Consider the following 25,031-nt stretch of genomic DNA (forward strand, 5'->3'; position numbering starts at 1 on the left):
GCGCATAACGTGAAACAACGGACTTACAGAGCGTAAAAGAAAAAAATGGCTGATCACAAAATGGAGTGTGAAAGCAAAGTCGTCCTGAAATGGAAACTAATAGATTCCAGTCTATGTAAAAATGATCAAGAAAAAAGTGCTCAAATGAAAATACAATGTTTAAAAGCCCCTCAGCACGAGAACACGGTAACTGGAAGAAATTCACCAAGTGTTTCAGCAAATCATCAGGAGGTACGCGATAGTGCAAGTAAAAGTTATGAGTGAGCAGAGAAAACGGACTATGGGCCCCCAGGGGGACTGGGCAAAGCCAATGTCCCCCTGGGGTATTTCGCGCAAGGGACGACCTCACGTGACCTGATTGGGTGGCGGGAGAGTGGGAGGGGCCGGGTCCAAGCGCGGGGAGGGTGAGGGAGGGTTGACGTCACTCGGAGCGAGTGAGAGAGCGGTGGTGTCGCGTTTGACAGGAACAGCTGTGAGGTATTTCTGTCAGCGCCGTCAATCGTTCTGAGAGCTGTTTATCGACGTCGCCTTGGCATCGGGTGAAGTATGTCTGCTGACGACATTGCCAGAGAGGCAATCCGAGCGCTGGTGGCAGTAGGACGGAGCGATTTGTTGCGTCCTGGAGCTGTGGTGGACACTTCGGTCGCAGCGAAGCGTCCTCGTCGCCTGGCAGCGGAGGGAGTCATGCGCGCTGTTGCCGCCTGCAGGTCTGTGGCAGGTAATGTCCCTGAGGCTGCATGTGGTGACAAGGTGCTGGCTGCGAGAGCTAGAAGAGCGCGTTCAGCGAGCAGAGGAGGCCGAGGGAAGAAGCCCCCACCCCTGCGCTCAGCGTCGGCTCCATGCCTTGTGAAAGGAAGTCGAGTGGTTTTCACATCACCAGCCAGGAAAACGGGTTGGTCGGCGCGGAGGCAGAGTCAGCAGTGTTTCAGACACGCGTGTGTCTCATGTCCAGCTGAATGAAAGGGCTGATGGCAGTTGTTTCAATGATGGACTGGACATAGCATTCATCAAAGGAGAGGGATGAGGAATTCTTGTCCCGTTCAGTTCCCCAAGGACAATATCGTGATAATCAACGAGAAAAGGACACTTGTATCTACAGAAACCATTGGTTCTCTTTGACAACCCTCATAGACGCTGTAGATTGTAACGATGCAGTATATTTGTTTTTCCGCCCCTCATCCAGCGTCATGGCATAGTCATTGGGTGGTCAAAGGTAAAGTATGCCTGCCTCACCCGAGGCACCTCTGGAAAGTGTAGAAGTGTCCAGAGATCAAAAAAAGGAGAAAAAGGTCCAATGGCCAAACTACGAGGGAGATTAGTAAAAAACAGTATATTCACCACAAACAAATTTATTAGAAAAGGTGAATACTGTTGACTAAAATAAATGAGTATATTCGATAATCGTGTAACTGGATTATCATATATGGTATTTTTTTTAAAGTCGACATGTTTCAGCTCCTAATGGCCCAGCCGGGTCTGTAGAGCTTTCGTCAGGACACATACAAAAAAAGGGGGAGTAAATTACTTACACAACTTGTGCAGTATTCAAGTGCTTACTGGCAATCACGGATTCATTATCCTGTATATTAGAAAACACAAAACAAAACATCATGCTGTTCACATGTGAATCTTAGGCATACTCGACTGTTCAATTTTATCACAGTCTCTGAAACACTCTTCAAATTGAAAAAGTGCCATTTTTAATAGTGCACAATACTCAATGCGATCAAACTCTTAATGAATGGTGAGGAAGGTGGAAAAGAGAGGGAATAGTGGCATAGGTCTCAGTCAGAACGCAATAGTTCCAGCTGTTTTTGTGTGTTATGCTGCCCAGAAGCTCATAGTAACTCGAGCTGCTGTGATGTCATAAATGGCAGAAAGTCTGATACCGCTAAGTTTTTTGTAACGTGAGTCATTTATAATAAACCACGAACTTTTGTATATGGCGGTTAGTGGTATTTACACATTTTAACAGTATTCTAAGAATGCTCTTGAATTACAGGTTCTACACCCCAAACACGTTAAAGTTATTGTCGGGTCGTGGCGATAATGTACCTTGTTGCCTGGAGAATTCCTCCTCTTCAGGGTGCTTAGAGTCGCTAGTCGTGGTCTAAGCTGGAAGTAATAGACACGATGTTACAGTTAACCGGTGAGCCTCGAGAGCAAGTACCGCGCTCAGAGGCTAATCACTTACCCACGTGTAAATTCAAACGGTGTCTGTGCTGGCTCTGCCCCTGGAAGCGCCGAGCGCGGGCAGGCCGATCCCTTATGACGCTGCTCAATGGAGATAGAAGTTGTCTGCAGTATGGAAAACAGACTTGCGTCGTGAATGTAAAAAGTTATAAACATTGGTGCATTTTGATATATGTGTAAGGGAATATTATTAGTGGGCCATTGATATTTGTAAGAGGTGATTCAATTACAAAAATGCTAATATGCGTTATGCAATTGATTAAATAATACTGGACCTGGAAAGGGTCTGTAACAAAAGGCCGTCTTAATACTGCGTTAAATTATAAAAAATTATCAAAATATACCTCAATCAGGTACAAAAGGTGTGAAAGTACCAAAAATGTTCAAACGAGTCAAATGTTAGAAATAAATAAGGCCCATACTAATTAAATTAATTAAACTAATCAGAAATAAGTTAACATATGGTTACTTTGTTAAGTTGCCTGTTTACTCAGGGGGAACCAGACATATGGCGTACCTCTATTCCAAGTTCACACAGATAAAAGGGTAAGGTAGAAACTGTATATGTGTCGTGAGGTTAACCAGATCACACAGGGATCAGTAAAATTGATGCCAAGGAATGTTATCGTTCATCCCTGACACATGGGCGAGTGAGAGAGCGGTGGTGTCGCGTTTGACAGGAACAGCTGTGTGGTATTTCTGTCAGCGCCGTCAATCGTTCTGAGAGCTGTTTATCGACGTCGCCTTGGCATCGGGTGAAGTATGTCTGCTGACGACATTGCCAGAGAGGCAATCCGAGCGCTGGTGGCAGTAGGACGGAGCGATTTGTTGCGTCCTGGAGCTGTGGTGGACACTTTGGTCGCAGCGAAGCGTCCTCGTCGCCTGTCAGCGGAGGGAGTCATGCGCGCTGTTGCCGCCTGCAGGTCTGTGGCAGGTAATGTCCCTGAGGCTGCATGTGGTGACAAGGTGCTGGCTGCGAGAGCTAGAAGAGCGCGTTCAGCGAGCAGAGGAGGCCGAGGGAAGAAGCCCCCACCCCTGCGCTCAGCGTCGGCTCCATGCCTTGTGAAAGGAAGCCGAGTGGTTTTCACATCACCAGCCAGGAAACGGGTTGGTCGGCGCGGAGGCAGAGTCAGCAGTGTTTCAGACACGCGTGTGTCTCATGTCCAGCTGAATGAAAGGGCTGATGGCAGTTGTTTCAATGACGGACTGGACATAGCGTCACAGGCGCCAGAGATGTCTATAGTGCAGTCCACCATGGCAGTGTCGAAAGAGATGACTCAAAGGTCAGAGGGTGTCTCAATGGTCAGCAAGAGAATGGAAATAGCGCCTCAGGTTTCATTCGACGGTCAGAAGCATAATTTAGTTGCTTATTCCAGTGATAGCGAGGTGGATGAATACGGACATTCAGGAGCTGGGGATGGTGAAGATTACGTGGGCGGTGAGCAAGTGTCGGCTGACCTGATGCAGCAGGATGAGTTCATGGACTGCCAAGACATTGTAGTACCTCAGCCTAGAGGTCCCCGAAGCAATTCATTGATGCGGATGTAGTGGGGGATGAACCATATTCCCAGTTTCTCGTACAGGATGATCAAGTGGTGGGGGATGCTGATTGGAATCAGCGAGTTGGGGTTCACAGGGGAGGGAGGGGGGGATGGGGGAGTTAGAGGTTTTTGGGGGCAAGTCATGGAAGGTGGTGCATTGTTTCCAGAATCCAGGCCTCCGCCTGGGCCTCCTCAGGTGGATTTTGACTCGGGAGCCGGGCCACAACAGGGCCATTGGGTTTGGGTTGAGCACGCAGAGATGCCAATGAAACAAAGGGCTGGTACATCAGCTCACCAGGTAACAGGTAGGTATGGAGCAGTTCCTCGCTGGAGCGGCGGGAACTTTACGGAGGATTCAGGTTTTGCTCTGGATGGACAGATTTCTTTTTCTCAAACAGCGAAGCAATGTGCGGCTTTTGGGGGAGGGGTAGTTTCTAGAAGCGGATCTGGTGTGGATTTTAGGCCTGCGACTAGGCGCTTTACACGGAGGCCTGACTCTGAGGTAAATTATCAAGATATCACTGTGGCATCTGGCATTAGGCCAGGTACTAGTTTTGAAATTGCTGAAGTTGGAAATGTACATGAGGATGATGATGAAGAGTTTGATAAAGAAAATGATATCTATCCAAGAAGTGGGGTGTTTTCTGAAGTGGCGGGTGGGTTGGGTGGACGGGCGTCTGGTGGGAGGGGGGTAGGCCAATTTACCTCTGCCAGTGTATTTCAGAGATCTGGAGCGGTTCTCTCACCGGCACATAGGAATCATGGCGGACATCATCAGCGTGATGGTCTTGAAGAATTACGTCAACGAGCTTCGCAACTACCAGCAGGTAAGACAGACTGGTGGGCTGTGTGGACACGGCCGTTGGCAGGTGTTTCAGGTGTTGCGCCTGCGGAGGGTGGAAATGGGGTATTGGTGCAGGGCCAGGAGTTGGGTGCAAAGGCAGCGGAGAGGCCGCAGTCCACTTCAGGGCCTGGAGGGAAGAAGAACAAAGAGGGAGGTGGGAGCCCTGTTTCATCAGTAGCTAGTTCAGTGCACAGTGAAACTCCGAGAATTAGCGGTACAAAATTGCCATATATGGGGGTGGCTATGCCCTTGGGTATCCATTTGTCTCAGAGAACTAGGCAGAGAATTTGGAGCCACGATTATGTGGATATTTTCCGCTTGCTGCATAGAGATTTACAAGCCAGGGAAGGGTCTAAGGAGGAGGAGTTGGAGTTGTCTCGTCGCCCCAAAGTGCCAAAAACAATTGAGAATTGGACGGCTGCATTCCTTATTTATGCCAGTGTTTATTGTGAGCGTAACCCTGAAAGGGCGGTTTCACTGTTTAAATACATCGATATCATCAGAAGGGCGCATTTACAGGCGGGGCGATATGCTTGGTTGAATTACGACGAGGAATTTTGGCGAGGGTGAGTTTATTTAATGATAACCCGTGGGGAGAAGTTGATCAAGAGTTGTGGTTGCAATGGTTGTCAGGACATTCGACTTCTAACACAATTCATACGGCAAGTGGTTTACCAATATCTTATCGGCCCTTTTCACAGCGTCCCGCCACACTGGGGGCGGGTGGTTTTGGAAGGGGTCAGTTGCCTACAACAGGAGCTTGTTGGGGTTTCAATAGAGGCTCCTGTGTGCGTCAATACTGTAAGTTCAAACATGAATGCGCACAGTGCGGGGGTAGACATGCCATCTTTCAGTGCTTTCCTAACCAGCAATTCGGAGACCATGGGAGGGGGCAGAGGGGGCGTGGAGCATTGCCACCCCTTATTCCAAAAGGCTCCTACCCCAATTAAGTTGCAAGCAATGATGAGCTACCTGGAAATTTACACAGACACGGAGGCGGCAGTTATGTTGATTTGGGGTTTTCGGCTGGGCTTTCGAATTGGCTATCAAGGTCCTAGAGTCTTGCGCTGGGCGGATAACCTCAGATCGGCGAAGGAATTGCCTACGGTGGTGCGGAGTAAGTTGCAAAAGGAGTTGGACCTAGGTAGAATAGTTGGACCTTTTTCACACTGCCCCTTGCCAAATTTGATGGTGTCGCCTCTTGGTGTTATTCCAAAGAAGGCACAAGGTGAGTTTAGGCTTATTCATCATTTGTCTTGGCCAGAAGAGCAGTCAGTGAATGACTTTATATCGACGAATGACTCGGCTGTGTCATACTCGTCAGTTGACGATGCTTTACTGATGGTTCGTCAGGCTGGGTCAGGAGCAGACTTAGCAAAATGCGATATTCAGGCAGCTTTTCATCTTTTACCCATACATCCCATGGATTTTGAATTACTGGGTATGTACTTTGAAGGATCATACTTTGTGGACCGAGTGTTACCCATGGGTTGTGCCATTTCTTGCTCGCTCTCTGAGACATTTAGCAAATTCTTGGAGTGGTGTGTCATTCGTCGTTCTGGACACGCAGCAGTTTGTCATTATTTGGATGATTTTCTGTTTGTTGGAAAAGCTGGTACGGAACAATGTTCCAAGGTTTTGACCTGTTTTCAGGATATGGCAAGTGAATTTGGAGTGCCGTTGGCGGAGGACAAGACGGAAGGTCCGACAACAACATTGGTCTTTCTGGGTATAGAGATCGATACCACAGCAATGGTGGCTCGCTTGCCGTTGGCAAAAGTACAAGAGATCAGGCTTTTTCTACGAGAAGTGATTGGTGCCAAGAAAGTGCAATTGAGGCAGGTTCAGAGGCTTCTGGGTTACCTGACGTTTGCATGCAGAGTGGTAAGGGCAGGCAGGACCTTTTGCAGGCGCTTGAGTTTTGCAATGGCAGGGGCAGTATTGCCACACCATCACATACGCTTAACAACCAAAATCAAGGAGGATTTGCTTATATGGTTGAGATTTTTGGAGGAGTTCAATGGAGTGTCTGTCAATTTTGTGGCTGAAGACGCGGTTTGGCAAGTACAATTTTTTTCAGATGCTTCTGGAGCCATGGGTTTTGGTTTGTTCTGGGAAGGAAGGTGGTGTGCAGAGCTGTGGCTGCCACATTGGTTGGAGCAAGGTCGTAGCATAGCCTTTTTAGAATCTTTCCCCCTTTTGGTGGCGCTACAGGTTTGGGGCGAGGAATTCAAGGACCGCTGCGTTTTGTTTCATATAGATAACATGGCAGTGGTGAGCTTGGTTAACGGGCAACGGGTAAAGGATGTGCGGGTGCTACAGTTGTTGAGGGCGTTCATGTTGCGGGTCCTTCAGTTGAATATTGTTTTTAAGGCACAACACATTCCTGGGGTGAACAACTCAATTGCCGACGCTTTGTCTCGTTGTCAGTGGCAGAGGTTTCGGGAGTTGGCACCTGGAGCAGACAGACACAAGACGTCGATCCCTTCGAGCATGTGGGACCTGGGGAACTGAGGATTACAGAACTGGTTGAGCAGTCTTTAGCGGGCTCCACGAGACGCAGTTACCAGCTGGCATGGTCTGGTTTTCTAGGCTATGCTTCGCAGCGCGGCATGGACAGTACAGCGGTGCAAAATGAACAGTTTATGTTGGAGTTTGTGCTATATTTGATGGATAAGGGTTTGTCCCATTCTACGATTTCAGGCAAGTTAGCGGGTATTTCCTTTTACAGCCAATTGTTATTGGGGCGCGAGGTTCGGATGGGTTTCAGATTGAGAAAAATGTTAAAAGGCTTTGGAAGAACCACTTGGCATGTTGGACAGTTAAGAGATCCCATTACTTTTGAATTATTACAAAAACTGTTAGTAGTCCTGCCCATTTGTTGTTATAATGAATGGGAATTATTTCGTTTGAAGTTATGTATGGTATGGTTGTTCTTTGGAGCGTTTCGTATATCGGAATTACTTGGGTTGCGTAATCAAGTGGGTATCCAAGTATCGGATATTCAGGTCCTGGGAAGTGGGATTTTGCAGATTAAGTTGAGGCAGTCAAAGACAGACCAAAAGGGGATTGGGATGTTGGTAAAGCTGGGAAGGAGTGGGGTGAAGGGTTGTTGCCCTGTGGAGGAGTGGGAAGCATTTGTTCAGTCTGCAGTGCTTAGAGAAGGACCGATATTTTGCCATAAGAATAAAGGCCAGTTGACTTGTTTTCAATTTTTGGCGGTTTTGAAAAGAACTTTGGCATTGGTGGGAGAAAACCCGAAAAGTTTTGGGACGCACTCTTTTAGAATAGGTGCAGCTACTGAAGCTGCTAGGTTGGGTTGGGGGAAGGAAGAGATGCAGCAAATAGGGAGATGTAAATCTAATTGTTGCTATAAATATGTCAAATTGTAATGTTACAAAAAAAAAATAATCTCTGTGTATAGTATTAATGTTAGTTTTTGTTATCACAGGTCGAGTTGCGGAGTTCCCTTGCAAAAAGAGGACTTGGATTGTTGGTCACTCAAAAGTAAAATGGGCTGCACTTTTTGCTGAACAGCAGCTTTGTGGGCGAGGTCTAGGTTTGTATAGTAACGACCATGAGGTGATTTGGAAGGGTGTTGGGGGGATGCGATGGAAGGAGTTATTTCCTTCGTTATCCAAGCTGGCTGCGGCTTGGGGTATTCCAGATTTGTTAATACTGCACTTGGGCGAAAACGATCTGGTGGACTTGTCCGGATTAGCGCTCATTAAAAAAATGAAACTGGATTTAGCGGTAATCAAAGACAAGTGGGTGGGTACGCGGGTAGTTTGGACCGAATTTTTGTATAGAAGTCAGTGGAGGGGTGCCAGGGTACATGCGGCTGTGGAACGAGCTCGCCGCAAAGTGAATAGAGCTTTAAAAACATTTTGTACAGAAATGGGCATCACAGTGCTAGCTCACGAGCATTTTAACAGCGAAATGCTGCATTTGTTGAGGAGTGATGGGGTACATCTCTCACAGATGGGTCAGTCATATTATCTCATGGAGCTGCGAGATGCATTGGCTAACTTGTGGTGTGTGGATTTGTGGTGCTCACAGAAAGACATCTAACAAAAATGAAAAAAGAAGAAGTGAATTTTCTGTGTGCATGAGGTCAACTGGCAGATCGACTGGGCCGCTGGGGATGGGTAGATTTTGGGTGGGGCAGGAAAACTCTGAAGGTTTTCCTGGGTGGCGTGTTTTAAGGGATAGGATAATCTAGAGCGGATTCATCCTTTCTCTAGGGGGAGGGGTTGGGAGGGTAGGTGGGAAAGAAAAGGGAAGATGGAAAATCATACTGATGGTTATGAAAACAAGTTATGGATTGTTGTGAAGAATAAAGCATTGGGGAATAGAAATGTATTTTATGGAAAAGGTTTTGGGAAAAATAATGCAAAGTATTGTTGGTAAAAGTTATTGTTGCGGGGTCTGTCTTTGGCTGTCCTGGTAAAGGTGACCTTTTATGCTAATATTCAGAGTTGTGTGAGAGTCCTTATTTGCGCGATGGGCCCCCAGGGGGACTGGGCAAAGCCGATGTCCCCCTGGGGTTTTTCGCGCGAGTGACGACCTCACGCGACCTGATTGGGTGGGGGGAGAGTGGGAGAGGCCGGGTCCAAGCGCGGGGAGGGTGAGGGAGGGTTGACGTCACTCGGAGCGAGTAAGAGAGCGGTGGTGTCGCGTTTGACCCACCCACCCACCCTGGTTTTGACAGAAGTCGGGGAAGGTGTTTTTGTTAAAGTCGTTGTTATGTGGTCCTGTGTTAAAAAAAAAGAAAAAAAAAAAAAGAAATATGACAAAACGATATGTCACCTTAGGGCACTACAGGCAGACTCTTTTGTTCTGTGTTGTTGGCGTGTTTTAAGGGATAGGATAATCTAGAGCAGATTCATCCTTTCTCTAGGGGGAGGGGTTGGGAGGGTAGGTGGGAAAGAAAAGGGAAGATGGAAAATCATACTGATGGTTATGAAAACAAGTTATGGATTGTTGTGAAGAATAAAGCATTGAGGAAAAGAAATGTATTTTATGGAAAAGGTTTTGGGAAAAATAATGCAAAGTATTGTTGGTAAAAGTTATTGTTGCGGGGTCTGCCTTTGGCTGTCCTGGTAATAAAGGTGACCTTTTATGCTAATATTCAGAGTTGTGTGAGAGTCCTTATTTGCGCGATACCAGAATCTTGTGAAGTAGCGGCCCTCTTGGAATGGTGAATTATAGAAAAGAAAAAGACAGTTGCCTTCGGAACAAAATAGGATAGACACATCAGGGATAATCCAGCAGTATATGTTGGGAGAAATATAACAGGTGTTCATTGTATTTGATGTGGATTAATGGGTGTAATACAAGGTGCAATAGGAGGTCTAAATACAAAGCGGGTAAATCCAATCGAAAATATACTAGCCAATACTGACATAATCATTACAATCTTCGGACCTGAATCTGATCAGAACAATGTACAGGTAAACATATGAAGATGCTGATAATGACAAGATGCTAACTATCATCAGATGTTTAGTGTTAGCATGTTTTTTATAACACTGAATATCTGATGATAGTTGGCATTTTACATGTTTGCTTGTATATTTTCAGGACTTCTGATCAGGAAGCAGTACATCAAAGTGTATAGTAACTACCCAATATAAATGAATTATGCCTTTTGGGGGGATTAATGGTGTGTGCACAGCACAGGTTTCAGGTTTCAGTTTCATGCGTCAGTGCTTAAGGATTCTGAAAGTTTGGTTCCTGCCCTTGTAGTGTAGTTCCTATATTCCCAATAGGCTAGGCGCATTGGAATAATATCCCCTGCAGCTTAGACGTAGGACTTATGTCGACTAGGTCTCTGCCGAATATATTAGACTTAATTGTGAGTGCCAGCTAGCACAGAGGTCACTAGAAACTTTCTCGAATAAACAAGAAAGGATTAGTCTCTAACAACCATATAACATGACAACTTTGTTTCCCCAGAATGAAACGTATCTCCAGAGTCGCGGAAACAATAGACGGCTATTTCACTCAGTCAGTTGTGCATGCTTTGTTTCACCAGAGTTGCTCAGAAATAGAGAGACAAGCGTTTTCAATAAAAGTATTTATTGAACAGTCTTATTTCTTAAGCATAAGAAATGCACTGCTACAATTGAAATGCTAGTTATGAAGTACAATGCATATAATACGAATAGTATTATCAAATAGTACTGTTAAAGCATGATATGGTTTCTAAGCCATAAACATAGAATACATAAAATGCATAATATACATAAAATAATAAAAGAGTGGCTAAAAGTACTCAACTGGTGCTTCTAACATACGCCTAATAATAATAATAATAATACAGAATTTTGTAAAGCGCGTGTGTCCATTGCTCTGATCAAATTGGTAAAAATCGAGGTTTTCAAGCCCTTTCTGAAACCAGCCTCTGAGGGGGCTAGCTGTAAGACAGGCGGCAGAGTGTTCCACAGCTTTGCCGTATTGGACAAGAAAGTCCTACCACCCAAACGTGCCCTTCTTACTCGCGGAATGAGTAGCTGGAGTAGAGCGCTGGAGTGTAGGAGTCTCGTCTATGTGTATCTGGGGAGTCGGGCTTTTAGATACTTGGGGCAGCTCCCATGTAAGGCTCTAAAAGCCAAAGTCAGCCCCGTAAATTTGATCCTGCTTGCTACTGGCAGCCAGTGAAGTACGCGCAATGCGGAGAGACATGCTGCTTGTACGGCATAAACTTTATCAGCCTCGCAGCCGCATTATGAACGGTTTGTATCCGTTGGATCAAATATTTGGGCAAGCCCAGGTACAAGCCGTTGGCATAATCCAGCCTTGAGGTGACCATAGCATGGATTACTGTTTTCCGGCAGCCTTCAGGTAGGAGCAGGAGAATTTTTCGCAAATTCCTCAATTTGCTTAAGCAGCCGTCTACGACCTGTTGGATGTGGGGAGAGAAAGATAAATTATCATCCCACTTCACACCCAGATTTTGTGCCTTTGTGCTAGGGAGTGGCGCCTGACCCAACTCAGCTGGCCACCACAGCTCTGAAGAGGGGTAGGGGCCTTTTCCGAAGAAAATAACCTTCGTTTTACTGGCATTCAGTTTCAATTTGTTTGTGTTCAACCAACTCGCTACATCGAGAAGGCACCCTTTGAAATTGGCAAACGCTGCCTCCGACACCTCCGAATACGGGAAAACAAGCTGGGTGTCACCTACCCCAGTGTACCTAACCTAAGCCTAGTACAAGGGAAGAAGTAAGTGAGGAGAAGTTTAAGTTTTAGTATTTCTCTGCCAAGAATCTGTTCAAGAATTCTCTAGGGATCTAATCAGCTCCGTACCTTGGTTTTAGGATGATAGATGGCTGGTATCTCTCTCTCAGGACTCAATCTCCCAGCAACCGGCAAGGGCAGCTTGGAAACACTGGAGCTGGATTTCTCGGCAGGAGAAATGACAGAGTCTCTCAGTGTGTCGGTTGGAGGGTCGGCTTCCTTCAGCACTTGCAGCAGCAGGGCGTCGGGCAAGTAGTTAGTCGATCTGCTCCTGAACCACCGTGTGTTTGACTGAGCAAATGTAGGCATATTTATACCCCTGAAGGTGCCGAGTCTGACGTAAGATTGGACATAATATCGTCACTAGTGCCTCAGTTCCTTGAAAACCCCCGGATTTCTTGGATAAATTAGTATTCAAGCAGAGGGAAGTTCCTGACTGCTGAAGGCTGGTTTTACCACGAAATCAATGTGGATTCTCGGAGTTTAGTGGAAGTAGCCATGCCATAATAGGGCTGCACAGGCTATAACTAAATACGGCAATGACTCGTTATGCCTATATAAGGACTGGGTGAATTATACCTATATATGGGCATGAGTCAGGAAAAATTACACTAGGGTTCTAGATTCCCACATAACACCCTGGGAGCTCTTGAAGCCCCCTGCAGGGAAAGACTGGAAATAGACAGGGGCATGCAACTGTAGGCAAGTACAAACAAGAAATGGTAAACCCAATAAGTCTGGCCTATTTTAGGTGTGTGCAGTTTGTTGTTGTAAAGATTACGGTTGTTGTTATTAACTGTGGTAGGCATGGACTATGATGTTTGTATGGCCTTGTGGAGAGGTTACATGGTTCTTTCAAACATTGATTTTGTTGCAGATTTGTGACATTGTCATTCAGATATGCCATATATATTACACAGCTCCTATATGATGTTTTACACAACTGTAACATGGAAGAAAAAAGTTGAACTATTGCTAGGCAGTTGGGCTCTCAGTAGGATGGTCACAAAAGAGGGAGTTAATGTAAATGACAGGGTCATAAGAAAGAGAAATGAATCAATTGTGACAGGGTGCATAGGGGAACTTCTGTTTTGCTTCTTGCCTTGAGGGAAAAGGGTGTTTGTTGAGCACATAAATCAGGACTTCCAATTCTGTTGTTAGGAATACTGCTGTTAATTTCTGCATAAAGTTAGAAAAGAGTTGCTGGTTCAATCTGAGCTATTCCAGACAGAGATGGTCTGACCCCAGTCTTCCCTCCATCACTTAGGTCTTCCCATTCCTTTCACAAGGTAAAATAAAGACATATTTTCCCATGAAAAGGAGAGTGTGATGGCCATGCAGAATACCAATGCCTTCATCACTGGAAGTGATTGGAGTTACAACTTTACAAGTAAGACAGCCAAGGTGGCAGTTAAAAAAGAAAAGTGGTAAAGAATATTAAACAAAACTTGCTCTTGTTAAATCACAAGGGTAAATGTGGAAAATGGTTAGTGTAATTCATGGCCCTTTTCCATAGAGCTGACATGTTGATGAATTATTTGTTTAATCGATCTGACATTGCAGACACTAACAGACTTCGTAGAAGCACACAGTATGGGTCCCTGTGTCTTTCTTTCATACAATGCATTTAAATGTCAATTGACAGAGTTGTGGGCCTTACATTGTGTCAAGCCTGAGGCCTTACAGCCACTACATGTCCCCCTTACACATGGCTGGAATACAAAAGTGATCACATGGTGCTTATTATGCAAAATGGGTCACAAGTTGGATGCTCTGAAAGGATGGTGAAAGTGATACTTGTGCAGGGAGCTAACCCACAAGGAATGATCTCAGGGACTGATTCAGAAAGTTAAACTGTGTACAAAATTGGGGGGGCCTTTATATAAATAACAGTTTCAAGGACATGGAAAATACAACATTGCAAAGAAACAACACCTAGGACACCAATTCAAAAATGTTATTACAATTTCAAGATATAGGCCAAAAGAACATGTACTTTTAGCTTATATCTTTATATTGTATTCAAGTTTTTGAATTGGTTGCCTAGGGGTTGTTTCTATACATTCTAACAAAGTTAAACCTACATGTTTGTGGAGACTCTTCAGTAAGGACGGAGAACTAACACATAAAAAGATAGGCCTGTCCCATCTTTTTATGTGCAGAGTTCTCAACCCTGGACTGTGTAAGTTTGCTTTTGTGAAACAGGCACCCAGTGCCTGGCCCACACTAACCGGGTATCCAGAAATTACCATTTTAAAGTATCCTAATTTACCGTCCTACATCATACCTAGCTGACCCTTTAGCTGATAGGTTGCATGTACCCACGAGTGACCAACACCTTCCGCAGATGTATGGAAGGGGAAAAAGGTTTCCTCCAATGGTCTGGCAGTGGCCGGTGGTGGAAACATTTGGGAGGAAAGGGTTTATGCACTGCCGAAGTGGTGGGGAAGAATATTTTGAAGGAAGCTCCTAGACCTGGCCTCTGGTCTCAAACAAAGATGGCTATGGATTAGAAATCCCCTTTTGGGCCACTGATAGAAGACTGGCTTTGGGATCTGGCTAAATGTGTTAATGCGAAAATAGATATGCTTGCAAATCCAGTGGGGGTGAAAGAGGAGGGATACAGACATTGGAATGGTTACTATTTAGAAACCCTTCAAGCAAAATCTGATGAAAGGCTAGCTTAAGGACTCATTTCACTACAGGTAACTCATCGGCATCACAGTGACACAATGATTGATCCATCATTTTTGGAAAGAAACTATATTGTAGTCCTCACACCCTCTAATACCTCTTGTCTGATGTTAATTATTTGTCCCTGGCCATCACATGTTACCCTTACGGTCACAAGCAAACAGCAAGCTACATTATGTCTTCTCCACTCATTATTCCAAGATGACTAACTGCTATGTTCATAAGATTTTTCTGTTGCTATGTTAAGATATTTCTATGTTAGTACTTTTTTTGCATGTACCAACAAGCAGTAGTCTGATGTGGCAATTAACCTGTACAATATGTACAAGTGTGTGTGGACTACATCACTGCTATTTATTTCTTCCATTGTTGCAAATTGGATATATACATGAGTCAATACATAAGTATATTTAAAAAAAAGAAGTGTGTCTCAAGTGTTATATTTGAATCCAGCAAACAGGATTTGACACTGTAGTATCAAAAGGATCACCAGTACCCTCACCTGGCATATTCTGTGGAGCTAAGAGAGCCATCTCTGCCCATTCAGGTTGCCTATTGTTTGCTTCTGGGGATGTTTCGCATCTGTTCACACCTATTGAAGGCTAATTACTTGCTGAGAGCTGACAGAGGGTTATATTAATTAGCTTTCTGAAGGGCAGATTTTCAAAGAGTTTGCGCTGGAGCTCGCATGACACAAAGTGGCGCAAAACCTCTCACACATTTTTAGATGGGCGCAAGTAAGTATTTGCGCAATATTTGAAAATTGGCATGAGGCACAAATGGTATAGCATTACTCTGCGCCAAAGTGGATTTAAAATGTATGCAGAGTGGTTGGGCCCGATTCACAGAACTAACTTAAGACAAAATCCTAAACTTACTCTACTTGTGGTATTCACAGAAGTTAGGATTTTGTCTTAAGTTTGTCTTAAGACAAACTTAAGACAGACTTAAGACAAACATAAGACAAAATTCTAACTTAAGTCTGTCTTAAGTCTGTCTTAAGACAAACTTAAGACAAAATCCTAACTTCTGTGACTACCAAAAGTAGTAAGTTTAGGATTTTGTCTTAAGTTAGTTCTGTGAATTGGGCCCACAGTGTTAGGGCATTACCCAAGCAAAAATCTCCAAAACCCTGTAGGCACAGGTATTTACAAGAGTCACGCAAAGTGACGCAAAACAGAGCAAAAAACAGAGCGAAAAAAATAGAGCGGGTACAAAACAGCCGCAAAAAGACCTGGACCCATTTTCTGGGAGATCTACCAGTAGAAGCACAACAAATATCTACAGGCTGTGGCAACCATGGAGGTTGTTATTGTCCATCACCGTCAGCGGATAGTTGCTTTGGCGAAAAAGAAAACACAGAGGAAGGAAAGAATCTACAAACAGAGAATATCACTCATCCACATGGAGATACTGATCGATGGATCCTCTTCTGAGTACTGCATTACAGGAATGGGCTGCGGGGCGAAGTTCTCTGCCATTTCTTGTGTTTGGACTTCCACCAAAATACGTTGCATCGTTTTGCAACTTATCTTAAAGGACGTGCATGACGCACATGCTTTTTGCGCTGCGACGGAAGACTATTTTGCGCATGAGCTAGTTTGCGACATCTCACATTATAAATATGGCACAGCGCTATTTACTTTCACATACGCAGTGCAGCGCTAAGGTTTTCTGGAGCAGCACAAATCCTACTCGACCTTTGAAAATCTGCCCCTGAAAGTTCAGACACGTAAAGGGTAATTTTGTAAAAGTTACATTACTTATTATTTTTTTAAATTCCAGCTTCACCATGGAATTGAATTTTTAATAACTTTAACACATAGCTGTTTAATTATTTTTCTAGTTGGTCCTTTTTTCGAGATACAGTAGCTTTTGGGTGCTGGTCACTGAAAGGGCATGTTAATATTGTATTTCTATGTGTCTTACATTTAAATAGCATACAGCCTGCCTTCTGGGCTACAAGGCCTACATCAGGGTAACATATTAACTTTGAAACAGAAGGATTTTACCCATCAAAAATTATTTATTTTGACAGATCACAGTGAAGGCTTTCCGCTGTTACAGCCAAGCTACAGTGGTAGGTCTGAAGCCTTGTTTGCACTGTCACTATAGTGATGGCACCTGCAGTCCCCTTCTTGGCACGTCTGTACATTACTAGGGACTTATAGACAAGTTAAATAGACCAGGTAGGAGTATGCCAATTCCTTCATGTTCAATGCAGGAGTGCAGGCACTTTATCACTGGTTACCAGGGTTAAGCTACACAGAGCTCTAAACCCTGCATAAATATAGGGTCCAGCAAAAACTTACAAATTTAGGGTGACCAGAAAAGTTGTTTCGGTACAAGCACTAATAACATAGGTGGACTTTTTAAAATAACAGAAGTCATACTTAGGAAACTCTTACTGTGCAGTAGAGCCTCAATGCACCAGATCAATATTTTGGTTTACCCATGCATTGTTTACTAAAAGTCTCCTTACCTATATAAAGACAAAGATGATAAAGAAGTCATTTTTGTTTAAGCGATTGTCAGATGTAAAATAATTAAAAATACTCAAGAAGCAATTTAGCATTTTCAAAATGTTGTTTATGAAGGCATGGTTTTTTAATGTTGCAAAAGCTCTTCCTGAGCACCGGGTGAGCTGTAGCACTGATTGGGATAATCTACTAAAGAAAGCACTACAGCAGCTGTTGACTTGATCTGGCCGTCAAAATGTCTACGGTAGACATTGCCCAGACCTGGCTGATTCAGGGATACAGACAGTTGTAGTTCAGATCAGATCTACATCATATCCACGGCAGATGCAGCCAGGTTTGGATTTATGCAGATAGTTGCCATCCGGATCAGACCAATGCACTAATCTCGGGAAATTAAACCGAGACCAGGCCAATGCAGGCCACTGCAAACCTGGTTGGACTAATGCAGCAACCACAGCAGACAACTCCAGCCATGCAGATGTGGGAACCCATATCCTAGCAATCGATCAATTGGATTGTGCACAGCTTATGTTAACCTAAAGTTAATCGGTAATTCCGTGCTCCTGGGAATCACTCCCTGCCCGGGAGTGTAACTGTTTAATACCTTGGTAGCAATCCCACTTCCATTGTGTGTCTCCCTGGGCACAGGTAAAAATGCTGTAACCACAGCAAAATTCAAATGAACAGTTCTTTTCAAGTTTTCTGGTGTGATGCTTAGTACTTTAATGTGTTTGTTTCACACATGTATTCCATTATATTAACAAATGACACTTCATGTCCCATAATGCATTTTCTGTGTCAAAAAGTTTTGACAACATTCACTTCTCCCAATGCATTTCGGCGTTCCGCCTTCATCAGGGGAATATCTTTAATAGGTAAAGTGAAATAATGAAATCCATGTTAATCAATGGGTTTGCCACCCGAAAAATATCCACCACCTGATTAATCAAGGTTAGTTAAAAGTAGTGTCCATTATTGATGGTTTAGCTTTCGCTAGATATATTCACAATGTCTGTGTACTGTACACTATGCGCATGAGTTGAAAATTAGTGCTGTGTGTGTTAATTATTATTTTCACCCCGTGAGCGTTACGTAACGATTTTGGCAGTTAAATCAACACTTATATTGCGGTAAGAAACCTTCTCTCATTGAAGTTTCTCACACGCTGATGGTCTCGTTCTAGTGAGTCTACATGCTTTTAAGGGCATCATTATTGCAGAAAGCGCTTACCGATTAGACGAACGCGATGCGTTTCCTGGCTTCGTTGGTCGCGTGTGAGTGCAGTTGCCGTGGCCTGTCAGTGAATTTTAAAAAGTGTATGTGAGTCTCTACATCGGTCATGTGATTGGGAAATGGGTGACTGTTAGATTTACTGGCAGTGAATAAAGATCGAAATTCGAAAGGAACGCTTTTGCTTACTAATTACAGTTAAAGAATTTCAGAAAAATAATATACTTTAATTATTTCAAAAAGTTGAAAATATACCAGTTAAAGAAATACATTAAGTTAAATTCAAACCAACATAAACATACGATCGGATGTGTATAAATAAAGTTCACAGATGAAAGTTAATCAATTGCTAGCAGTCCGATGGGTACGTGATAACCAAAAGAGAACTTGTGTATATTATCATTAAAAAGAAATCTCTGTTTAGAGGTAACATTGGAATTCTAGTCTTTCATTCATTCCATTTGGTTTTAAAGTGTTCAGATGGTAAATCCAATGATTCTCTCTCATGAGCAAAGTTTTTCTATTGTCTTTTCCTTCACTCTTGTCCACTACTTCCAGTATTCACGCTTTCGTTTGAAAGATGTGATGTTGAGCCTCAATAACATGAGATGCTACTGCAGATTTCATGGATTTGGTTCTAATGTTGCTTTTATGTTCATTCATGCGTATTTTAAATTTTCGTTCCGACTGGCCTATATAGGCTTTCCCACATGGACATTTTAACATGTAAATGATATTAGACGTGTCACATGTAGCATTAACTTGTAGGTAAATTGTGGGTCCTTTCATAGGGCGGGTAATGTGCCCTCCTCAAATTATGTTCTCGATATATCGCAACATGGGTTTAGAGAAGGTCACAGCACCGAATCTGCCTTGATCAAATCGACGGAGGAGATTAGAAAAGTGATGGATGCAGGTGGCAGAGCGGCCCTGGTCCTATTGGATTTGTCCGCGGCCTTCGACACGGTCCACCATAGAATTTTGGTGGACCGTTTGGAGGACTGTGGAATACAAGGGAAAGCCCTTAGCATCCTCAAAGCCTTTGTCACTAATAGGGTCCAGGTGGTGGCACTGGGGGAATTTGAATCGAAACCATTTCTGCTACCTTGTGGGGTTCTCCAGGGATCCTCCCTAAGTCCCACCCTTTTTAATATTTGTGTCTCCTCTCTTGCCCCGGTTATTCGTTCATATGGGTTTGAACTTACATCCTACGCAGATGACACACAGATTGTGGTGTCACTGCTTCCAGGGAGAGAGGAAGGCGTGGCAAGCAAATTCCAGGAGTGTATGGCAGCAGTTGGTACCTGGATGGCCAGGAACTGCCTAAAGTTGAACTCGGCTAACACTGAAGTATTACTATTTGGCTCCACTAATAATTTCTGGAGTCCGAACTGGTGGCCTGAAGAGATGGGCACACCCCCCATCCCAGTCACGAAGGTCAAGAACCTAGGGGTCCTGATCGACAATAAGCTCACTTTTAGGCCCCAAGTAAATGCAATGACTTCATCTATCCACTGTTCACTGAAAACTATCCGGAAGATTCTTCCTTTTCTTCCGGAGGAGTGTATGAAAACAGTGGTGACGGCCCTTGTCCTATCGCGCCTTAACTATTGTAATAGTTTATTCTTTGAGGCTCCACAGGGGCTTCTTAACAAACTTCAGGTTCTGCAAAATGCAGCAGCTTGACTCATCACAGGCCTTCCAAAGTTTGCATCCGTCTCCCAGGAACTGTCGAAGCTACACTGGCTTCCAGAGCAGAAACGGATTTCTTTTAAAACCCTGTGCATATTCTTTAAGGCGGTTCATGAACTTGGCCCGGCGTTTCTAAAACAGCATTTCCAATGGTATAGACCGGGTAGGCATCTCAGGTCAGCCAACCCTTCACATCTGACAAAGGTGTCAACATTCTACTGTCAGCTCCCAGTGGAAGAAACCAAGGGAAAGGGAACAGGAGGGGGAACAGAACATACCGTTGGCAACAAGAGAAAGGTTACAACATATACCTAATTAAATTTATATTTTTCCCAATTAATAATATAATATGTTATATCATTTCCTACTTAAACAATAATTGTAGTAAATAATATAAAAGATTCCTGCAGCAACAACATTTAAAAAAATAGAATTTTTGTAAAATGTTACAAGGTGTAGTTAACAATATTACATTTTAAAAATATAGATTTACTTTTTAAACCATTAAAAAAAATAATTACAGGTATATACTTCAGAAATCCTCCCATACTTTTCCTATAGAAACTCAACATCCCACTACTTAAACTCAAAAAAAGAAATCATTTTTAAATAAAATAAAATGTAACTCTTAAAAAATTAAATATTTAAAATTCAATGCAAAATAAATATCAAAAAAAATTATCATTTTCCAAATGAAACAACATTGAGCAATAAATATCATGACAATTAAACAAAAATCAAAGCGATATAACCTACAACAATATCATTAGAATTTATTTATTTGACAACAGTATTCAAATCAACTCTTAAAATGATATTCTTACCTTCAATTTTAATGACCACAATATTTTTGATGTCACAATACTTCAATAACAATGATTTTGGATAGAGATACTTGATATTGAATATCCTCACCAAATACCATGTGGATTTCAGGCGTGATAGGATCAATAACCGTTTGGCAAAAATAGGGTACAAAGAGGGAAACGTGGGTAGAGTTTATGTGGCAAAAGTTGGAGTGCCAAATGTAGAACTGGTACATTCAGGGCCGGACTGGCCATACATAGTTGCCAAGGTTTCAGATTGCTATGTGTGACATTTTCATATTTACATTGTAATAATGAGTGACATTTTCTCAAATATGAGTGACTCTTTCACAAGCAAAATCAAGGACGAAGATGAGGGAAACACAGATATAAAAAAATACACCCATTTGAGCAGTGAGAAACTCTTAAGTTAACTGCTGCAATGCACCACAAATGATTGGGCAATGAAGTAGTGCCCTTCATGACTAGGCTGCCCTAACAGATGTTTGAGGCCCCAACAGACTCTTATCCCAAAGCAAGAGGTCCACAGGCCAGTTGGCGTGCCGCTACATGCCAAGCACCGACATAGCCAAAACCAAAGGGGATGATGGACGGAGTGTTGAACATTGCAAGCACTCACCCTCAGTCAACTGATCTGGGTTTAATCCATCATCATTCTTTAGCTCACTCCGCCACCCCTGTTCAGACATGGCCATATGCAAATCAGTCTGACCCTGTGCCTCATTGGAACAGTCCAGCCCGAACTGCCAATCCATGTCTTCCCTGGACGGGAAACAAGCATCCTGGGACTGGTTTTGGGTTCATAACCCTCCTCAGCCAGGCTATCTTGAATCCAATGGCAAAGTGAACATGGGACTCACATCTGGGCATACCGTGCCAACTTAGGGCGAACAAAGCAAAACCAAAGGAGATGATGGACGGAGTGTTGAACTTTGCAAGCACTCACCCTCAGTCAACTGATCTGGGTTTAATCCATCATCATTCTTTAGCTCACTCCGCACCAACATAGCCAGCAGCACAGATGAGTTGCCTTAATGAGCCAACACACTTGAAAGTCCTCTAAAAGCCGGTGCCGAGAAAGCACTGGTCCAGGCATTCATTCAGGGGAAGAGGCTGAGAGGCATGCACACAGACACAGTGCAGCAGCTGACTGAGCCACAATTCTGTATGATTTACAGTACCTTGCAGTAAGCAGCGCTATAACATAATGCAAATATTACCTGCACTGTGATAGGAACAAACTTACTTACATTGCAAGGCGAATAGCGGCCAGGCTGCTCACCTCCTCAGTGAGTCCTCAAGCACACAATAAACTACTAAATGTATTCAAGGTGCAGCTGCAGTACTGAGCTCCAGCCTCGGTTGCTCGGATTCAATTACCCCATGGCTGTGACAACAGTGCTAATTGTCAAGCCAGAGTTCCACACCATTAGCTACTCGCTCTCACCACCGCAGGTGGCGGCAGCAGGACGTAACATACTGCACAGCAGAAATAGCAATTGGGCAAAGCCTTTCCTGACACAAATCACTGTTAGAAAGTAATGCAGCACCCAGGAATACTTGATACATTGTAGCCAAGCTCCGCTTCAGCCAGTCCCCAAAGCCTGTCGGGTGCACCGTACTCGTCACAGACCCACTCGAGCCACTAGGTTTACACTCAGCATAGCAGTGTTACAACTTAACAGCCAAGGCAGTAGCCATACCTATAATGCATGGCTTTACATCTCAGTGCAGTGATGCTGATCACCACTCTGAAATGCATTAGTCTACCGCCCAATGCGAGGTACTTGGCATGACTAGCCGCAGCGGGCACCGGACATTTCCATGTGGGCCAGAGGGGTGAGGGTCAGTTTTGTGCTGTGGGGGGCGGTTTTGTTACTAGGGGCCGGTTTTGCAGCAGTACTGCAATATCAGACCCCTGTAACAAAAGCGAGAGCTTTGCTTCTTGCTAGTACCCCCAACCTCACCCCCACTTCCAGAGCCGACCAAGCAGCAATCCAGGCCCTGGGTAGATTAACCAGTATTAGGAATAAGGCTGAGACATGGCCTAAAAGGGCACATTTTGGTAGTTGAAACAAAAATGAAATAAATTGGTAGGTAACAATCTAATCTATGATTTAAAGTGAGACACTTGAAAAATGTTAATGTTTTCACTATAGAATCAATGCAAGCAGAGTTGTTAGGCCACTCTTGCTTAGGGTGAGAGGCATTCCCGTGAATGTAAGGCACTATTTGAAGGAGTTAATAGGCACGTTGTGCAAAGCGAATACAATAGAAAATTTTGAATCATAGATTCATTATCCTCCACAAATCAGAAAAATTATTTCTGACCTCAGAGACATTCACAGCGCAAGTTCTGTGGGCAGGAAAATATATTTGGTGGGTAAGGCAAACAGGTTTTTCACCTTAGTTTTAAAATCCACCTATCACAAGATCAATCAATCAATCAGTAGTATTTATAAAGCACGGCTTGCCCCCGGTTCATGAACTTGGCCCGGCGTTTCTAAAACAGCATTTCCAATGGTATAGACCGGGTAGGCATCTCAGGTCAGCCAACCCTTCACATCTGACAAAGGTGTCAACATTCTACTGTCAGCTCCCAGTGGAAGAAACCAAGGGAAAGGGAACAGGAGGGGGAACAGAACATACCGTTGGCAACAAGAGAAAGGTTACAACATATACCTAATTAAATTTATATTTTTCCCAATTAATAATATAATATGTTATATCATTTCCTACTTAAACAATAATTGTAGTAAATAATATAAAAGATTCCTGCAGCAACAACATTTAAAAAAAATAGAATTTTTGTAAAATGTTACAAGGTGTAGTTAACAATATTACATTTTAAAAATATAGATTTACTTTTTAAACCATTAAAAAAAATAATTACAGGTATATACTTCAGAAATCCTCCCATACTTTTCCTATAGAAACTCAACATCCCACTACTTAAACTCAAAAAAAGAAATCATTTTTAAATAAAATAAAATGTAACTCTTAAAAAATTAAATATTTAAAATTCAATGCAAAATAAATATCAAAAAAAATTATCATTTTCCAAATGAAACAACATTGAGCAATAAATATCATGACAATTAAACAAAAATCAAAGCGATATAACCTACAACAATATCATTAGAATTTATTTATTTGACAACAGTATTCAAATCAACTCTTAAAATGATATTCTTACCTTCAATTTTAATGACCACAATATTTTTGATGTCACAATACTTCAATAACAATGATTTTGGATAGAGATACTTGATATTGAATATCCTCACCAAATACCATGTGGATTTCAGGCGTGATAGGATCAATAACCGTTTGGCAAACATAGGGTACAAAGAGGGAAACGTGGGTAGAGTTTATGTGGCAAAAGTTGGAGTGCCAAATGTAGAACTGGTACATTCAGGGCCGGACTGGCCATACATAGTTGCCAAGGTTTCAGATTGCTATGTGTGACATTTTCATATTTACATTGTAATAATGAGTGACATTTTCTCAAATATGAGTGACTCTTTCACAAGCAAAATCAAGGACGAAGATGAGGGAAACACAGATATAAAAAAATACACCCATTTGAGCAGTGAGAAACTCTTAAGTTAACTGCTGCAATGCACCACAAATGATTGGGCAATGAAGTAGTGCCCTTCATGACTAGGCTGCCCTAACAGATGTTTGAGGCCCCAACAGACTCTTATCCCAAAGCAAGAGGTCCACAGGCCAGTTGGCGTGCCGCTACATGCCAAGCACCGACATAGCCAAAACCAAAGGGGATGATGGACGGAGTGTTGAACATTGCAAGCACTCACCCTCAGTCAACTGATCTGGGTTTAATCCATCATCATTCTTTAGCTCACTCCGCCACCCCTGTTCAGACATGGCCATATGCAAATCAGTCTGACCCTGTGCCTCATTGGAACAGTCCAGCCCGAACTGCCAATCCATGTCTTCCCTGGACGGGAAACAAGCATCCTGGGACTGGTTTTGGGTTCATAACCCTCCTCAGCCAGGCTATCTTGAATCCAATGGCAAAGTGAACATGGGACTCACATCTGGGCATACCGTGCCAACTTAGGGCGAACAAAGCAAAACCAAAGGAGATGATGGACGGAGTGTTGAACTTTGCAAGCACTCACCCTCAGTCAACTGATCTGGGTTTAATCCATCATCATTCTTTAGCTCACTCCGCACCAACATAGCCAGCAGCACAGATGAGTTGCCTTAATGAGCCAACACACTTGAAAGTCCTCTAAAAGCCGGTGCCGAGAAAGCACTGGTCCAG

The sequence above is a fragment of the Lissotriton helveticus genome, chromosome 2_1 (assembly GCF_964261635.1).
Source record: "Lissotriton helveticus chromosome 2_1, aLisHel1.1, whole genome shotgun sequence".
Taxonomy (NCBI): domain Eukaryota; kingdom Metazoa; phylum Chordata; class Amphibia; order Caudata; family Salamandridae; genus Lissotriton; species Lissotriton helveticus.